This window comes from Manduca sexta, chromosome 7 (genome assembly GCF_014839805.1).
Source record: "Manduca sexta isolate Smith_Timp_Sample1 chromosome 7, JHU_Msex_v1.0, whole genome shotgun sequence".
Lineage (NCBI taxonomy): Eukaryota > Metazoa > Arthropoda > Insecta > Lepidoptera > Sphingidae > Manduca > Manduca sexta.
In genome coordinates this window covers 6,203,503-6,219,394 of record NC_051121.1, presented here as the reverse complement: position 1 = coordinate 6,219,394, position 15,892 = coordinate 6,203,503, and the positions used below count along the sequence as shown (strand labels likewise).

General features: G+C 36.2%; 1 long non-coding RNA gene across 1 annotated transcript; it reads right to left on the bottom strand.

Moving 5' to 3' along the window:
• Positions 1–14,434: 14,434 nt before the first annotated feature.
• Positions 14,435–15,268, bottom strand: LOC119193831. The gene is made up of 2 exons (XR_005114071.1): positions 15,210–15,268; positions 14,435–14,758 (listed from the first exon to the last, which is right to left on the bottom strand). It is a non-coding gene; the product is annotated as an uncharacterized LOC119193831 (long non-coding RNA).
• Between the last annotated feature and the right edge of the window lie 624 nt (positions 15,269–15,892).

Genomic DNA, 15,892 nt, shown 5'->3' with positions numbered 1-15,892 from the left:
ACTACTATTTACTTCCTAATAGCAATTTCTTTTTGTAAATTTACCCTTTTGCTTCCATTAATTCAGTGATTCGCTTCACTTATTTATGTAAACATGAAAGCTTACTCGCCTGTCGTGCACCGGCACATTGTTATGCCGACAAACTACCACTTGCACGAAGCCGAGTTTAGCCACCATGTAATACCTCTGCACATAAACTTAATTGTAAAGAAAAACTATCACGCCTCAACATGAACTTTACTTAATGATGAGTTGATTGACTGACCTGTCATGGCTGTACATATATGCTAACACAATGACTTACCCATCTAACGTGCACAACACTCGGGCGCGACCCAATCAACCAACATGATATTCCTCACTTGGAAACCAATGATTGATCCTTAAAATCTACATAAATGCTAAACCTTACATTCATGTTAAAAGTTTAACCCTGCAATTAAACTCATTCACTTAATTACATCATTCCAATTACACCAGACATCAGCGGTCAATCAATTCATCACTCAACTTATTTCCCTGTCGCATCGGTGACCACTATATGCGGTAACACATTTATTGCTCGTAGTGGTCATCGATGGACAGTATTCCTACCCCTATCCTTCCCCCCTCCCCCTTCCCATCCCTCCTCCTAAATTCCTTTGGCCCCTGCAGTCGTTAAGCCGGGAGGAACCAGTATACCGATCGCAGGTTCCTCCCGGTGTTGACTGCGGGATCAGCCGCTTAAAAAAAAAAAAACCCTTTCGGTACCTAATAGTAAGATTAATCAGGACTCACAGTCACCATACTTGATCAATCCATGTTGTAGTACAGATAGGTTTCACTTAGGTGAAATTAATACCGAGTTTGACGAAAAAAGAGTTATCCCTTCTGCCAACAAGGGGAGACTGGACAGGGTCAACCAGCTCCAGCATTTTGAAACACAGGCCTGGAAGGGCATTCGTTACAAATCCACACTACGGGGCTTTTCAGCAACACCAGGTTTTGTCTGTTTAAAACAAATGAAGAATTTTGTCATTTAAATAAAACAAAGGACTATTTAGCTTCAGCAGAAAACCTGTTAGCTGGACTAACAAATGCAGAGTTGGACCAACAAGAATTGTTAAATCAGGCCTTGCAAGACTTACTGAACTGGAGTGCTAAGAACCCAGGTGAATTAAATTCTAATTCTCTGTTTGAGAAAATTATGGGGTTATTGGGGCCTGGCTCTCCACTTCATAAATGCTCAGAGAAAATAATGCAGATAATTTGCGGCAGGCGTGGGGAATGCATTGAGATAAGAAGAGAAAGAATAATAAAAGAAATTAATAATCCTAATCTAAAGGCGACCCTTAGAGCAATCCCACCTAGCTCTGAATATTTATTTAGCCGAGATGCTCTTCATCCAGTAATTAAATCCTTGGGTGGTACTCAGACATGGCTTAATAAGCCAGATTATATAAAAGAGAGAAAGAATAGTCGATATCCCTCTAATTATAAACAGGAAAAAAGGTCTCACAGTCTTTCTGATAATAAGCCTACTAGATCAGATTAAAAATTAAAACAAGATAATTTTCAGGGCCCACAGAAACGCCATAACTTTCGTAAATTTCATTCCAAGAAAAATAATGCCGATCAAAACCCAAAACAAAAATGACTATATGGCACAAAGCAACCAAGTTTTCAAGGGGGGGTGTTTACACCATTATGCACATGTGTGGAAGGAACTGGGGGCCAGCCAGTATATAATAAATATAGTGACCAAGGGCCGTTTACCATTCAAACAAAAACCCCCACTTCGATTTTTAACACCAAACCTGCTAAATACATTCAGCACAAAAGTATCGCCAGACATGACCATGATCATAGAGGACCTAAAACAAAAAGGTATTTTGGAGACACCCAAGGTTCGGAATCCTGGTTTTCTATCAAAAATGTTCCTGGTAAAAAAGCAAGATGGGAGCATGACACCAATCTTCGACCTGAGGGAACTAAACAAGCATATTTATACCAGACATTTCCAATTGATATCCCAAATAGATGTAACCAATTTTTTACAAGAAATCGACTGGATGACAAAAATAGATCTGCAACAAGCATATTTTCATTTACCCATTGCAGAATCCCACCGCCGCTTCCTGAGGGTTTCTTACAACAACCAAGTGCTCCAGTTAACAGCACCACCTTTTGGCCTTTCTTCAGCCCCCCGAACTTTTTCCACTGTATCCAACTGGATAGCAGAAATCTTACGTGCTCAAGGAATAAGACTCTTAGTTTACTTAGACGATTACATACTGGCACATCAAGACAAGATCAAGTTACAGAGTCAAGTCACGGAGACCTTAAACATTTTAGAAAGTTTGGGCTGGAATGTCAATTACCAGAAATCAGTACTAGTGCCCACTCAGCAGCTGGAGTATCTAGGCCTTCTGTGGAATACAAGAGACTGCATGATGGCTTTGCCACTGCAAAAGGTGACCAGAATAAAGAATGTGCTGACAAGGCTACTAGACAGGGGCAGTTGTACTCTACAACAAGTTCAAAGTCTCCTGGGACTACTAAATTTTGCCAATTTAACCACCCCAAGAGGACGATTGCATTGCCGACTTACGCAACGATTTCTGAGAGAATTCATCCGATTCAGAACACCAAAGAAAAGAGACCTTCCTCCTGGGGTGCAGCGAGAGTTAAGCTGGTGGCAAAACGCCATAGACCACAGTGTAGTTGCGATGCACAGAAGAGAAGTGACACACTTTTTGACCACCGACGCCGCAGATGCAGGCTGGGGTGCGCACCTAAACGAGACGTTTTTAACAGGCAGGTGGGCAGCTCACCAAAAGTCCTGGCACTCGAACAAAAAGGAGATGTACGCTGTGTACGGTGCCATAAGTCGTCATCGAAGGTACTTGCAAAATGCACACATATTAGTCCAATCGGACAACAGGACTCTAGTGGCCTATATCAGGAACGAAGGCGGCACAAGATCCCTTGCCCTACTCGAGTTAACAACAAAGCTTCTAGAATTAGCCGAGCACTTAAACATAATGCTATCGGCGGCGTACCTCCCGGGGAGATACAACGGCATAGCCGATCGCCTATCCAGAAATCGACCAGTGCCGGAATGGCACTTGTTGCCCCCGGCCTCGGAGGCCGTGTTCAGAATTTGGGGTGTACCAAACGTCGACTTGTTCGCGTCGAGGCAAAGCGCGGTCGTAGACCCCTACGTAACATGGGACTCCAGAGATGGGTCAGCCATTTTTGACGACGCCTTCAGTCGACCTTGGAACTTCGAGCTGGCCTGGGTCTTCCCACCACCCAACTTGATTCCACAAGTGCTACGGCATCTCAACAGGGCAATAGGCACCTATATAATAATAGCGCCAAATTGGACGCAGTGTTTTGGCTAACAGACCTGAAAGCGCGGGCTTTATCAAAACCACTGGTTATAAAGAACCTTCACAGCAATCTAAGGGACCTCACAACAGGCAGGTGCCCTGCTCAAGTGGAAAAGTTGGAGCTTTTGGCTTGGAAGGTTGGGGGTGGGCCAATCAAGTAGCACACTGGGCTCCAGAGGAAAAAGATCTCCTAAGAAAGAGCTGGAGAGAGTCAACGTTGTCGACATATAAGGCTCCAGTAGAACGCTGGATTACCTGGTGTGGGAAAAACAGCATAGACCCTAATTGTCCACAGGCCAACGAAGTAGCTCGCTTTTTAGCCAAGTTGTGTCTTGAAGACAAACTTGCTTATAGGACTATACTTCTTCATAAGTCTGCGGTTTGTACTTTTACAGCATCTAGTGAAGCTATTTCCAAAAATTTCTTTGTGCAGCAAGTTCTGAAAGCAGTATCCCTATTAAAGCCACAAGAAAAAAGAACCCCCATATGGGACACAGAATTGCTTTTTAATTGGCTCAGGAATACATCAGAGTTGAACACATTATTTGACATAAGTAGACGAACAGCAGTCATTTTATTACTTGCCTCTGGGCGAAGAGTACATGATCTCACATTATTAGATGTTTCAAAAGAAAATTTCAACTTAAATGAGAATGGTAAAGAAATAACATTGTGGCCAAAATTTGGCTCTAAGACTGACAGTGCAAATAACAGGCAGTCTGGCTGGTTATTAAGAGAACACCCAGACAAGAGTTTATGTCCAATCAGACATATAAAAAAATTAGTAAAGGCTACAGAAATAAGGCGTTCTCAAGGTAATAACTTAACAAGCCTGTTTATATCAATCTTAGGAATCATTAAACCAGCAACTCGGACTATGATAGCTGGATGGATTAAGAATGCTTTTAAACAAGCAGGTATTGATGCACCACCAGGTAGTGTGCGTTCAGCTGTGGCTTCAAGAAGCTTCCTCGAAAACAGGCCTGTTGAAGAAATTTTACAGAGAGCAAATTGGAGGAGTTCTGACACATTCAGGAAATTCTACTGTCGTACAGTACAGAAGAGTATAGCTGAAGATAACAGTATTAAGGATCATCTTTTAAATAATTTTTTAAATCTTTAGAATTGTTTTATGTTAACTTGTTCCTTTCTTTTTGATCTCAATATTATTAAAGTTAATTAAGGAAGTACTAAAGTAAGACTACTTGCCTTAAGTTATTGTTTTATGTTCATTTTGATTTTAATGAGAAGTTAATTTTGTTTTATTAAATTTTAAATATTTAATGAGTATTGTTACTTGTTTAATTATTATTGAACATAGCATTGCTTTTTGAAATTGGTTTTATTTATTTTCACATAGCATTCATATTAAAGATTGTTATAATCTCTTTCACCAGCAGATACCAAACAGGTCTTCAACAAATGCTGTGTGTTTTGAAAACACATATAATAAGACTGTTTTGCATTAAAACAAAACAGTTATTATGTGTGTGAAAAAACACACAGCATTTAAGCAAGTTACTTGCTGGTGATTGATAGAAGACTATGACATTTTGACAGTTGCGCCTCAGGACTAAGGAAGTTGTAGCACTCTGCCACCGGTGAAAGAGAGGTAACATGAGAAAGGAGTATGGTAAGTTAATATATTGCGTAATTTATGGGTAGACTTTACGGATGCTTCTTCAACAAATGCTGTGTTTTTTCACACACATAATAACTGTTTTGTTTTAATGCAAAACAGTCTTATTTAAATGTTTATATAAATATAAGGACATTATTAAATAAAATCAGCCTTGTTCAGGTCTTGAAGCTGTGAACTTAGGTTCCTATTCTATTCAACAATCCCATTGCCAACACCTACAACCGAACATGATGAGTGACATTTGACACTAGAGAATGCAGACAATAATGAACCACACATAAATTGTTTAAAGTCAACTTCCAACTTCAATATATACAATGAAGTTACATAATGTTCTCTATGGTCTAATATCTCTAAGGCTCAATTCAATGTTTATATTCCTTAGTGTACAACGTAACAAAAAATATAAAAAAAAAAGAAAAAAACAATAGTCTTAAAATTACTCCACCATTTCAACTTTGATTTTGTAAATGTTAAAATATTAACATAACTTTAAAGTATATATAGAATTTTTCAATATTATTACTACCAAGTGTGATTTCTATCAAAAACCCTCATATTAAGACCTACTATTAAGTTACTTGTTATTTAAATTACTCTCACTCTCTCTCCCCTTTACCCAAGTTTAACAGAAAATATGTCATTTAAAGGTTGCCACATGGTTTATTTTGTAGTTGGCATACACTCAAAAATATCAACCAAATGATCCCATTTGTTAGATATTTTTGAGTGTAAAAGTATTCACTTTCAAGGAACAAATACATTATAATAAACCATCAACACTCTTACAACTAACCACTATCACAATGTGAAATATCTTTCATTACAATGTTTTGTTGCTTAATTAAAACGAGAATTAATGAAATAATTAGACGCCCACAATGCTGTGAGACCTAAATCACGACACCAACTTGAAGACTGCCACGGACACAGAACCGTCTCGATAAAATATAGACCAAAAAAAAATTACTCTCACGATATGCATTAGTTGGCTCCAGAAAACAATGACGTTTTAATGTAAATTTCCTTCCTATTATCTGTCTACAAAACATGAGGTTTACAACACATTTTCATTGCTGCATCCCTATCCAACGGCACTAGTCTTTAAACGATGTTACAAAACACTAGAAAATTCCATATCAGAGACATCTGCAATGGGTTCTTCCAAGCATTTATAAGCACTGTCAGTCAAGCAATCATTTGCTATTTTTTAATCTTTTTGTATTTATTTATGCGTGTATCATGCATAAAGTTATAAACAAAGAAAATCATAACGGTTAATAAAATTACAATTTCTTCTTCTTTTATATTAAGGCTGCCACCGTTTATTTATCGGTAACTTTGCCAATGTCGAGTAATGGCAACTACCTCAGAACAATGCTTGTTCTTATTCTGAGGCAACTACAAAACAAAATGACACTATAAAATCAGACTGCCATTTTTATCTTCCAGTAATTCCGGCATCTCCAAATTACAATTTACAATGATCTCATTCTGACCAAATATTTATTGATTTATTTAAAACCTTATTGAACACCGTAAATTTAAGAAACAAAACAAATATGTATACGGACGGTTGAAATAATTCTCAGAACAATGACAAGCAAAATAATTAATACGATGGTCGTACAATTTTTTTTTGGTTTGATTTACTCCTTAAGGAAAAGGCAAAGGCTCTCAGCCATACATCCTTCGGTGGTTTATTGGTCTCTGGGTACAATTAATGGAAAATATTTTGCTAAATAAAAGAGTCTTACTTTTTTTGATTTATACATAGCCATGGATACATGTCCTTTAGCCAGAAACAGGCGTCGCGTCATACCGTCGTCAGTGTTGCAAACAGTAATTCGTCATACCCAAGGCATACCGTAGACAGTTTTGCAAAGAGTAATTTTTCAACTCGTCAGGCGTCGCATTGGAAGAAAATTAATATATTTTATTTTATTTTATTAGGACATCCAGTTGTAATTACAATAAAACTTATAACTAAATAAATCATTTAACAAAAACACGTGCTGAAATCATTACCTTCAGGCGTCACAGTATGCACCGAATGGAACTACTTATTTAGTTAGTTAATGATAACATCCCTATATTATAACAACGAGATTAAATCCGAAAAATACTTTCATTTGGATGTCTAAAATTCCTGTAAAAATAAGAAACCATTTACTTTTGTAATGTCTGTTGAAATTATAATGCGTACTGTTTTTTCCTCAGAACAATAACAATTATAGAAGAAGTCTAAATTATCTGCATATACTTATCCTATTTTTTCAAAGAGGCAAAAACCGTAGAAAAGAACGAGACAAATATTATGTGGCTATGATTGGCTTGTCGGTCACCGTGACCTTACCTCTATGATGCCGAATTAAAAAGCAAATTAATCTCAAATATTACAACTTGCAAATACGATAACATAATTTAGTTACGTTATACTTGTGTCAGAAGGAATCGCAACACAATTAAATTTCTTGTTATCAAAGATGATTTACACTCAAATTTACTTCTATGCTTGTTATTGTTCTGAGGTTTTTTCATAAAGTTGGCAACACTGGTGGTAGCACGGAACCTGAGCATTGATCAATGATGAATGATCAATGAACCCTTAATAGCGTTTTCCGTCAAATATTACTGTAATTTATCCTTTGAGTTTATCTTATAATTTCTTTGTGGTTTATCTGTGGTATAATTTTATTTGAATAATTTATAATTATTATTACCCGTAAATAACTGTTTTTGTAAACTTTTAACTGAATTATGAATTTACTTTCATAAACTACTAACTAGGTAGTATTTTAACATATGAAGAAATAGTGCTGTGGGCATTCTAAATAGTACGTTTTGTTTTCAAGAATCTGTTTGTCTAAAGAGTTATTTTGAGCTCATTACATACAATTATCACTTATAATGCACGAGTTAAAATTAAATATTAGAAAATCTTCATGTGCAGTACAATACTTGATACTTAATTGTTATGATGTCCCTATTAGAATTCTCTTCTGCTTTTCGTCATCTCTGTCAAGACTCAAGTCTTAGTGCTCGACTACTCAGTTAGTAAATTATTGTTTGGTTTTTTAGTTCAGTACCGTTCCTGAGTATGGAATTTGTGACTGATGTGGTGATAAGCTTGTTCCCTGTCATAGTGAGGACCAGTTGTACAAAGAGGGTGCATCTCTGTCCATCTTTTTAGACACAAAAGGCTAAGTATCTGAGTGTTATAACCTTACTACCAGGCTGCTTACATTTGTAGCGTTTGATACTTTGTTGTAAGAATGGCCTTTGGGATTTGCAGATCTTCAACTTTGACATTGTCCATAGAGCAATCTTTTTTTATGTTATCACAATTTTGCTAATTATCTTGAAGGAATTACAATGCGATTCAAATAAGATTGTGCAAAACATTTAATCAGAACTTGGCTCTTCAAATCCACTTGTATCACAGTCTGAGTAGTCATATTCATTTCACCATTGTCATAGCGCTTTCCCCTATAAAATAAAATCTCGATGCTTATAGGTCTTTAAATTATTTCCAGCAACTATTTAAAATAAAAATAGACATAATGTTACCCGTATTTACCATAAAACTAGGTATCATGTCTTCAAATATCTCTTTACAGTACTCATTTTCTATTTGTTAAACATGGTTTACTTCCTTCTTCCAGTTGTCGCTCGTTATAGAAACAATTGCTTCTAGCATCAAGATCTCGATTTAGCTCTCTAATTGTTAAATGTTTTTGTTTGTCACTCTATACTTAATTAGTGCCAAATATATTCAATTGCATTCAAGTCACAATTGCAGGGTGGCAACATCAAAACTTCAAAACTGAATAACAGAACAAAAGTATTGTTTAAAAAAAAAGTTCAATTCAATCAGCGTTTCTTAACCTGTTTCAGTCTGCGACTTCTAAAAAATTAAACATAATTTTAAGGACCCTCTTAATAAAAGACACAGGAATAAGTTTAGAACAGTTAATTTTAGTTCTACAAAAAAAATATTTTTTTATATAGATTTAATTTAAAAAAGAATCTGTTCTTTTTCCTGTTTTAATTTCTAGATTTTATCGTATTAGCCATATCAGTCAAGCTTAAGGTTATCCCACATTCAACATTTTAAATACATTTATTCTTAAATCATATCTATATTATATATTTATTTAAGCCTTTATTTGGACACAAACTTTTTTGCTTTGTTATTCATATATTAAACTTTTGTTCGATTTTTGTGTATCCGTTTGCCAGGTGGCAAAGGCCTCCCCCAATTTCCTCCATTCTGGTCTTTTCATGGCCACTCTACCCCATGTTATTCCTGCGACTTGTCTAATGTCATCATCCCACCTTCTTTGTGGTCTACCTCTCTTTCTTTTTCCATCCCGTAGGTACCATTGTGTGATTATTTTACTCCATTTATCCTTTCCTCTGATCATGTGGCTTGCCACCATATCTATAGAATATGATTTAATAAGACCCCCTCTGCCTTGTTGCGATAACTCTGCAGGGAAGTAGACCATTGGAAACTTTCAGCTGCAATTAAGGAAAGTGACTATAAAAATGAATGATTCTTAGGAGATGGGTTAATTGGCACTGTATATTTTGTGTCCAAACTTGACCAAACCAAAAATTTTCTTATATTCTAATTGACAGCTTGCACTATTTTCATAAAGGAACAATTCTATACAAATTTCATTGTTACTGATGATTCTAGCGGTATTTGTAAGTATTAGTTGTATGAGACTGTATCAGTGTACTATGCCTGCATGTATAGAATATTAACTCTTGTTTTGCTATTGCTATGCTAATGCCATTTTTACAAACGTTAAATATAATTCTGAAGAAAAACAACCTAACAATTTAACATTTTTAAACTGCACACTTTCTTTGAGCTCTGAATAAGAAATGTCTTGAAAGATTTTTCAACTAAGTCATAGGTATGTAACCTGCTAAACTGTGGATAAAGGATATATTTATGATTCTGTTGAATATGCTCTTTTATGGGATTTTAAAAATAAGGGTTTGGTTTGATTGATATAACTTATAAGCACTTTGCTGTTTGTTGGTTTATTCCACAATGGAAGTTGGCTCTCTTAGTGAATTTACTTTTACAAATCAAACCCATTCATGCTTTGACATATTTTCATTGTCGCTAATACCTTTGTTCTGCAGCCAAGTTATAAGTTCCAGTTTTGCTATTGGATGCCAACATCCAAACTCCAAAGCTTTGTCTTATTGTAAGAAATAATAAAGAGCATTGTCCGTAATACATAATCTACATATGATTCGTAAAGATTTTGCAATAAAATTAACGAACACTGTTTAATCTACTCTATTAAGCCTTACTGTTCCAACAGCATAAATTTCGTTGATAAACAAATCGTCCATTAGGTTACATCCTGTAAAAAAAATATCGAATGCGACTAACGTGTTGGTGAGACATCTTGGCAAAGTCTCCACACAACATTATATCCAAACCCTTCATTTTCTGTGGAATCTTCCTTACCGACATACACTTCGAACTGATAAAGATACGCTGTTTCTGCATCACACCTGGCCTGAAATTTTAAATCCTGTTTTCACTGGTTTCTTAAGCAAGTATTGTTTGAGACACTTCGCCCCTTAAATTTAACCATGCACTCATCTACTGACTGCCTATTGGAATTTGCGGATTGTTTTTGAAAAACGTCGTTAAAGGTACCAATCAGAGTTCGCAATTTATATGTATAATTTGCCCTGATTGGCCGAAGTTCTTGGTGGTTCCTCTTCGTTATTCCGTAAATATAAGTTTTCAGTAATCTTGAATCTTTTGAATGGAAAAACAGCACTATTTCCAGATTGTTATAAAAGGGATCACTGGACCAATATACTTCGCAGTCGGGAAGAGGATTTAGGCCCATCATTAGCACACCAAAGTGCGCTTTTATTTCATGAAGTGAAAACGTCTTCTCAATTTTTGGATTTCTTTTGTGAAACATATCTATTAGTTTCTATAACTATGAACTCTATGGCGCTATCAGGGAAAAGTTATTAAATATTGATATAGGTTGCGTTTTATGCGTGTGTGTAGATTGCGGCACTATTTTCTTGTCGAAATCGGGTACTGCGTGATGCTCTTGGGCGATTTTCGATGATTGTAGTGTGCGCAGTTGGTACTTAAAGGTGTAGACGGAATAGTGGATGGTTTAGGTTCAGATAACGGTGGTTCTCTTTCGTCTGGAAAACTGTCAACTTGAATTTGATTTGTAGTTAACGTTGTGGTTGTTGATGCCGATAATTTGGCAGACTTTGGCAATGGTAGTATTGAAGAAACACTGATCACTTTTGAGCTGCTAGGTGCTGTAGGTACAGATAATTACGAACCGGATGAATATGCGGTGTTCCTACGTGGAATACTTATACATGATAATTTTTTTATATTGGATGCCTTAGATTTAACATGTATCCTTCCGGTACAGGTGAAATGGCTTCTGATCTTATAGGTGAAATGAAATGAAATGATTTATTTGAATCCGTAAAATGTAATATATTATTTAGATTCCGTCAATATTAATCCTACCACCAGTTCGAAAAATAGTGCTCACCAGAAAAGAACGGGCAAGAAAATTTGGTGTTGCTCTTTTCAAAGTCAATTTAAGGTAAATATTACAATACACGATAAGGAGAGGAGAGAAAAAAATACAATTGGTTTTTTATTGTTGTTTGTCATGGATTTTAATGACAGTTTGGAGGAAACTCGGTATTTCAAATTCTAATTTGCTAATTTCACAGTCATATTGCTGCTTATTAGTTTAACTTCTTTACAGCAACACTGCAGCTGTTCCTTTAAGTTGAGTCGTTGTTTTTTGTGTCTCAGATTTTTCATGTGAAATTTATTTCTATCAATTAATTTTTGTGTTTTGCTAATATATTTATTTATGTTAATATATATTTTTTAATTTGTTTCTGCTGTATTAACCAATTCCCGTAGAATAATAACTATCACTTTCAGACACAATTAAGTCAGTTGTTACATGTGGGGTGTGGTTATTTCCAGCAAGAATCAACTGCGAAGAGGTTTCTACTAATTCATCACACAAACTTTGATTTTGCAAGATAGTTTGATTTAGTTTATCAGACTCAAGTTGGTTAATGAGCCGGTGTGCCTCCTGTAACAGTACTTCCAATATAGTGATGCGTTTGAGAGCTCGCTCATACTCATCACTGCATTTCCCGAACCCTAGCACAACAGATTGCAATCTCTCACGATCGTCAAGACATTCTTCTAATTGTAAATGTAATTGAGACATCTCATTCTTAAGTTTAGTATTTTTGTCAGAGATCTCTAACAGTACTTTTTCATTTTCTTCTCTTTCTTTATTTAGATCTTCAACCATCCGCTTGGTGGCTTTTAACCCTTTGCAAAGTCAACTGGAGCTTAGTTTCCTCTTGATGTGCATATGCCTTGCGGGTCATCATTGTAAATGAAGATTAAATCAAATAAGTAAAGATAAGTAGGCGATAGATAACTCGGGAAGTTGCTCGAAAAGTTTCTAGGAGGTAAGAAGTAGAAACCGCGGTGGTATTATTAAGTATAAGTAATGTACTGTAAACGAATACTTACTTCACTTCGACTTGTATATTTAAAAAGAGAGAACAATGAATCACAGTTGTAATTAGTTTCACTAATACTTTAACATCAATTTACATTGCAGCATGGAACAACAGATGTACATCAAATTACATTTGTTCCATTCTGAGCGAAAGCTTTAATATCAACATGTGCGTAACTCTCCGTTAATGAAAATCGATTCTTAATAAGAATTTTCATGATCAGAAACTTTTCGAAGCCTCTTCAACTGTTACTTTTAACTGACAGACCATCTCTTGGAGCTTGGCGAGAAATACAGATAACTCGCTCTCTTCATACTTGAATTGTAAAAATCGCTGCTGTAAAATGAGCGTACTTGTAGCTGATTTGACTTCGTACACCTTGAATAGCCTCATCCACATATCTGCACTCTCGCTGTTTATTACATGCACCATCACAGCTTCACATAGTGGCACAATAATAGATTGAGCTTTGGCATTCTGTATTAACCAAGGGGCCATATTGTATACGACTTTTTCTCTTCTCCACTGACGTATTTAAATAATTATGCCCCTTTTGTATGATTGAAATCTGAAATTTCCATACATTCCAATTCTTTTGCTCGAGCTTTAGTAAACTCATTTTAGTGAAGTTGTGAGTCTCGATCTTTAACGTCTCGCGTTACGTCTTGTCCGATGCCACGCTTAACACCGTGCAGCCTTCTCAGACTTATTGTCAACACTGATGTTTACAGGAATAAACTAATCATGATCGACAAAAAAACATTCTTCAACGTATCATTATCAAGGATCAATAAAATTTATTTTTCTCTCATCATTGTGCTACACAAATCACACGTAAATTCATCAGCATCGTCGCTATCTATCCCGGCACAAGTTTCATGACCCAATTTTTATATGCATAATATTTTATACACCCTTCACCCTTATTATCGCTGGAAAAGATTTTTGTACAATATAGACATTCTGTGTCATCTTCAGATGAATCAGACGCGACATACAAAGCTTTCTTTCTTTTATTTAACTTTTCTTTTCCTAGTCGCTTTCCGATCTGTGTCTTTCTAGGTGCAATATTTGTTGGATTTTGTTTTTTTTTTGTATCTTTTTACATTCTGTTACAGTTTTTTTTGTATATATTCTTCTAAGTAGGTTTTATATGGAGTGCTAGTTAAAATAGACGTATGCACGCTTCGCTTTTTCAAAGTACTTATTTTACCTTCTATTTGTGGCAGAGGTTTTAATACAGCTGGTGTTACAACAAAATTGTACCTTATAATTGTACCTTTGGACAGCTGAAAATATACGAGGGCGGTCGGTCGGTCGAGGGCGACGGCGGGCGGTTTGTAGCCCAATTTGATCAATTTGGCCGTGGCGAGTGCGAAGGTGAGCCGGTGCATTATTGTAGTGGAAGAGCCCTTTTTTCTTCGATTTCACTACGCGATTTCCCTTCCAAAAACGAGAATCGAATCACCGACCGATATTGCTCCTTTTCCATTTTGCCCTCGTACTTATGGGCGGCAATATACCTATGGAAGATTTTAGTCGTCAATATAAAAGTCACGCATTTGCCATTGTGAGGTCTAATAAATGGTAAAATTCTCGTACTTGTCACCTTTTACTTCGTATCATGATTTTGTAATATCCAATGGTGCTGTCTACTAAATCTACACCATCTATATATCAATTGTATTCACCAATAATACTAGGCCTATTAACGTTGATGTATCTTTTATTAGTTTTGTCATAAAGTCGAACCTTGTCAACAGGTTGTCACACTCCCCGTTGCCCTGCCCACCTTATCTGGTTAATGGGAGCTAAAGAAATAAAAAGGCAAGGGAAAGCTAACAAAATATATGTAATAAAGGTAAACAAAATATTATATAAGACACTTATTCTATAAGGGGTCGGGGTATTAGAACATCCATTGTCCAAAACACATTCTCCACCGATTGAATACACTGGCCTTGGGTTCCTGGTGCGCGGCGCTGAGTGCAGTAGCGTGCACTCTTCTTGCTACAGCAGCAAGCAGTAGGTAGCACCCGTAGGTAAACTGCAGCAGGCAAAAGGGTCATGCAACCACTCCCGTGGTACACGACTGGAACCGGAGTGACCGACGCTAGTAGCAGGCAGTAGGGCAGAGCGCTAAGCAAGCAGGTGAACCCTGAGAATCCAATTTTCAGTGTCTCAAATAATGTTTGTTGCTGTTTGACTGCCACACTCATGCAGTTGCAAAAAGCGAACCCAAGAACTTCGTGGTGTTCATGCAATTAATAGTATCTGAGATGAGGCAGTCAACATACACACGATTAGATTAACATTAATTATTCGTATTGTTAATTAAATAAGACGGTTGTCAAAATGGCGGTCGTAGCTGGGTACTCAAGCTATTTACATGTACATTCATTTGTTTATTTCCACAAGATATACCAACCCTTTACATGCAGTGACCGTATACCAATCAAGCTCGAGTTAACAAAAGTAGTAGTAGCTAATTCCAAATGGAATAACATTTAATCATAGCGATATTTAATTATTTACATTAGCTCACATCACAGTTGCGCAATATAAAAACTAGATATTAACATTGCTTATTAAATAGTATAAACACTCACCCAATTCGGGGTACACAAGGCTGTAGATATTATGTTCAGTAATTTTATAATTTGCGAATATATAGTTCGATCGCGTTTTATTGGATTCCTCCTAATGACGCTTGCCCGAACGCATTCCCTCGTCCGGGCGCGGGGTGAAATCCTGCCTTTCAGCGCATGCTCCCAGACCTTTTAGCCGATGCGCGTGACATTCTCTTATTGTTAATAAAAAATTAATTATTATAAAATAATGTTTACCTAATACAAAATAATAAAATAAATAAGTAATTAGTAACGGAATAACCGTTACAAGGTTCTTCTTTCATTTCATCATTAATGGCATCACAGGAATAACTTCTATAGGGTTTTTTTTCAGCCCCCTGTCCTCAAGGCTTTTCGGTAATTTGTCTAGCATGTTAAGATAGTTCTTCTAATATAATATTCCCGTATAATTCTTTCCTAAAAGCCTTAATTTTATATTATTCTGTCTCTTTCTAGTCCCACTCAAACTTATTTCATCGTTCTGAATGGTATTGGAAATATTTTTCTTTTCGAGGGTGGGTTCAAAACAACCTGTTTAATCATTCAATTGTAGTATTACGTCATTAGGAACTGGTGTGGTACTACTGCGTGGCCCGAGACAATTTATCTTGCGCTATATTACTTTTAACATAATTTGTCATTGTTTTTGGAATTTTTTTACC